We start from the raw sequence: 4,610 nt of genomic DNA, 5'->3' as shown, positions 1-4,610 counted from the left end.
GGAATGGATGCTGGGTAGAACAAGAAGTGACAAACGTCATTATGAGACAAAAGATAGAACACTGTATCCTTCTTCTAAATTGAGATAAATTTAGGTGAAAGAGAAAAGCAAAGCCTTCTTCACTGGCAGCAGCAACAGGAGGTCATTGGTAACTTTGGCAAAAGTAGTATGAGCTGTGTAGTGCTGCTGGAAACCAGACTGGAATAGGTTGGGGAGTGAGAGTAGGGTGACAGTGAAAATAGCTTGTGTAGAGGACCATTTCAAGAAGTTTAGTTTAAATTAATGCGAGAGAAAATTTGCTTTTATGATTTGGAAACATTCAGTATGGCAGAGAGAACAACTTTGCCCTTCAGTAGGGATATTCTAATTCTGATGGTCAGGGAAAGAGTTTTTAAGACCTCATGACCCTAGATGGGTAAATTTCCATATCTGGGCAATTACCATACATTGGAATTTCTTGTTCTTTTTGCAAGGCATTAGTAAGTTGCACGACTCTGTGAATTGCTTTGCTTTTGCCTCTTAAATTCTTGGCCACATGATTTATCACTTAAATGCTTCCATGTATGTTGCTGTTTTATTGATACTTAATATTACTGTCTTTGTATTTCTCTCTAACTAGAATTTCAAACACATTGTGGGCAGGGAGCTGTTTCATTTCTCACAGTACCTGTCACAACAGTGGCATGCAATAGTGCTCATGCTCAGGGAATATTGATTGATTAGCTTATTGATTTTTAAGAACATTGACTGGAATGACATCTACCCACAAATCTTCACACAAAAAAGATTTTTAAATTGTTTTCCTCCTTGAAGTGTCATTTGATATCCACTCTGGCTTCCTTTTACCATCAAAGTTGTTATGAAAATGAATGAAAAAAAACACGCATTTTTGCATTTTAAGATAGAATAAACTTTTAGATTGGAAACTTCCAAAACAAACTGAAACCAATGAAAAGTATATTTTACTGCTTTATATCTAAAAATGGCACTGCTCAATTTAAGCTATTTTTAAAACCTGTGTATTCATGCAGCTTGCATACCAAAATGAAAATTGGTGAGCTATAAACCCTTGAAAAACAGGGTTTATAATGGAAACAGTAATTGACCCTTAAGTACAACATCAAAAATACAATACTATATAATACAAAGCCCAGGGCTTGGGATCCCATCTCTGCTCTAACCTCAGACTGGCACACTAACCCAACACCACAAAGCCAACTAATAGTTATATTCTGAGATGTTTTCTTCTTACATGGCAGAAAAGTAGATATGTGATCCAATAGCCACATGCAGCTAAGCTTTGCAGGACCAGTACTCCGAATATCTTTAATGAACTCAGTACTCCAGAGCTATAACACTGTTAGCTAATTAGACTTGCTTGGAAAGACCATTCAATTAAAAAAAGAAAAGGAAAAAAAATGCTACTACTAGCTCTGAAGCTGTACTTTGTTGTACCATAAACTTCGGGTGTGTAAGTTTATACCACAGGATTCAGTGAGGGTAGAGTAACCAATTGTCAGGAAAGATCATGGAATTACCAAAAATATTTTCAAAAAATTTAGAGTCGTCTTCAACTTTGCTCTAGTTCGTAGATGGTGTCGTTTCCCATTTCCAAGCCACAGCTATCCATTTTTAATCGTGAGAAAATGCAATCTAAACTAAAGAGGAAAATAAAAGTGTTAAACTTGACTAATGAGGTATGAAGGATAAATCCAGATTCCAGGTTATACCTGGATCTAGGCAAAAAGGGGAGTATGTATACTAAGGATCTTAACCTATTCTGTTTTTTTTTTTTTTTCTTTATGGGAGTGGGGCAAGGGGTTAAGGGAGTTTGTTGCTAAAGAAGGAAAGTTCAGAGATTCCTTTCATTTTAAAATTGAAATGTGAGAGCATTGCCAGCTTATTCCTTTAAGAAGCTTCCAAAGAATTTGTGAGCTAAGAATAGTCAAGATTTTGCCTTTTTAAATGTCATCTATTCACACATATTTTCGATGAGTTATGTTTATCAAGGGACAGTTAGCAGGAGTCTCTGGTGTTTTCTTGTTGGGCCTTCTGTTTCTGTAGCTACCTTAAAAACTAGTGAACTTGATAAAATGAAAATGAGTGAAACATTATTGGCTCTGTTCATACTATCTCTTCATCTATACCCTGTGACCAAAACACTAAGTGAGTTTGGGAGAGAGGTCCCTGGGAGAAGATTAGCATTGGGACAGGTGGGGTATTTTTCTCTGTGGGAGTTTTTAGAAGATTTTAGAAGTGACAGTGCCTGTTTTGGGATTCAGCAGTTTTGCTAAATGCAATTAAAATGTAGGGGTTTTTTTATAGTGATTTGAAAAATTGATGTGCATCTTAAAATCTCAGTGCTTAGAAGTTTATTTACCTATTATTGTTTCATTTAATCTGATGTTACAACAGAGCACTTCCATGATTTTTTTCATGTCTTTCTTCAAACACTAAGATCTATCTCAAATAACATCATGGTGTATACTACCAATTCTATTTATTCAATGTCATATCAAAGCATGCAGACCTCACCAACACACACTTTTTTGTTTTTTTCAGAAGAATGTAGTTTGATATTTATTTTAGTATAAAAGGTTTGTGCACAGTGTAACAAATACAGCTTTTACAAATCTGTTTTGAAAACGTGGTGGTTGTTTATTTGGGTTTCATACCCTCAAATACTTCATCCATCAGTTTTTTTACTTCTTTGTGTCTTATAACTGCTTGGCTCATACAGTCTTGAAGTTTAGTTCCAGTCAGTCCACTTCCACCTGGTTTGTGAAGACAACATAGCTTGCCTTCCTCGTCCATTACTACTGTTAAGGTTGCAGTTGCCAGATGTTCCTCCTTTTCAGTAGGGTCAACTGTAAGCAGAGTGTCATCAAACACAGCAAAGGAAATTGCAACCGATGAGTTCTAATACTCAAATAACTTCTCTTCTTTCAATGAACTTCTGCTACAGCAGTTTCTTCACTTATAGTAACTTCAGGCCACTGTACATTTTTTAAATCTGCTAACAAAGCAAAGGTACAAGCATCCAAAATGTTTCCATCATGGTTGAGGCAAATGAGATCACAGTATAGAACCCAAGCAAGCTTTCCTGGAGAGATACATAAGTCCTCTTTCTGAATTATCTGAATTTTCAATGATACCTGTAATGAACTGGCTGGCCACTTGGGCCTCTTCTCCAGGAGGTCCAGACCGAAATCTCCAGGAACACAGAGGTGATAGATCCAAATTAGGAACAACATATCCTTTATCAGGGGCATCTGTTGGTGGTGCTCCAAATTCCACTTTAATTCCACAAATTACTGTAGTATTTCCCAGCTTCACTACAGAAGAACCATCTGCAGTACCAATTGAACCTACACTGACAGTTGTGGTTCTCAATTCACCAAGTTCTTTTCCATCAGGACGGCAGTTCACTTTCAAAAATCTCCTGTAATACTCCAGAGGTTCCACAGTTTTGAACCCAGATGCCATCTTCCACCCGCGGGTCCAACACACATATTTGAACAAAAATACACACTTCCTTTATTTTCTTTTTCTGTTCCTTCTCTCATTCCTTACAATTCTTTCATACACTGAGTTTGCTTCACCGTATTTTAAACTCTCCATTAATTCTGCAATTTTATTCATGGCTTATTACACTGTATATAAAAAATTAGGAGGGTTAAAGTGTTAAAAAATTAACTGATACTTTCCCCTTTCTTTGAACCCTTTGGTCCTTTCCAGAAAATTCAGGGAAGAGATAACACATCAAAATGCAAAGTGAAAATAAGTAAAGTCTTAGCTTTCGGGTTTCAAGATCCTGCTCTTTGGGGAAAGTCAAAAGAACTGAAGGCATGGGCAAAATATTTGGAAAACTACCCAATAAGTAAAGAATCAAGATGTCCTCTTGCTCATTAGATAAAAATTCCTTGGGCTGGGGGCATGAAGAAAGTTGGAAAATAAACATTGAGAGTTTAGAATGGGTGGGTCCCCAAGAAAAGAAAAAGGCCCATGTCCCAGTGTCATTGGCTGACTCTAGGTGGGTGGGGAGAAGGATGCACGAGGGGAGGGAATGTGGGGCAACAATAATCTTTAGCAGAATTGCATCTAAGTCCCAAGGGGCTTACACAGAACCAAGGCTTCAGACAAGGGCCCTGAGGATCAGGGTCACGGCCAGGAGGAGAACCTCTGAGTTGTCTGGTGACCTGGGCTTCAGTGCCCAGTTCACAGAGACATCTTGAGTCCTACCTGCTGAACTCATTCAGGTCTGGTGGCTTTCTCTGTCTTCCTTCTTTCCCAAGAACCTCTTGGATCCCTGAGCAAAAGATTTCTAGGCCCGTGGTCCACTGGGATACAGGAATCTCTGAGGGGCCCTTTGCCATCTTTTTGGCACAAGGGAACTATTCTGTCATGAGATGCAAAAAGCTCTCTGAACCAACTCAGGTCCACCTGCCTCAACTCACCTTGCAGCCTGCACTCTTCCAGCATCTCAGACTCCACATGGAGGGGGCAATGGTCTCTCCACACTGGATTCCCAACCCAGTCTAGGATTTCTGTTCTTTCCTCATTTGCAGCCTGACCAGATAGAGGAGGAAGCAGGGAGCTGGAGGTCTTTC

General features: G+C 38.7%; 1 pseudogene across 1 annotated transcript; it reads right to left on the bottom strand.

The window, feature by feature from the left end:
- Positions 1-2,657: 2,657 nt before the first annotated feature.
- Positions 2,658-3,486, bottom strand: LOC309824792 (exosome complex component RRP43-like; annotated as a pseudogene). Its single transcript has one exon. The product of its transcript is annotated as an exosome complex component RRP43-like (transcript).
- Between the last annotated feature and the right edge of the window lie 1,124 nt (positions 3,487-4,610).

The sequence above is a fragment of the Grampus griseus genome (assembly GCF_964374135.1).
Source record: "Grampus griseus genome assembly, chromosome: 7".
In the NCBI taxonomy this organism is placed as follows: domain Eukaryota; kingdom Metazoa; phylum Chordata; class Mammalia; order Artiodactyla; family Delphinidae; genus Grampus; species Grampus griseus.
Note: the sequence above shows the minus strand (reverse complement) of the source record. Positions and strands in the feature narration are given on the sequence as shown.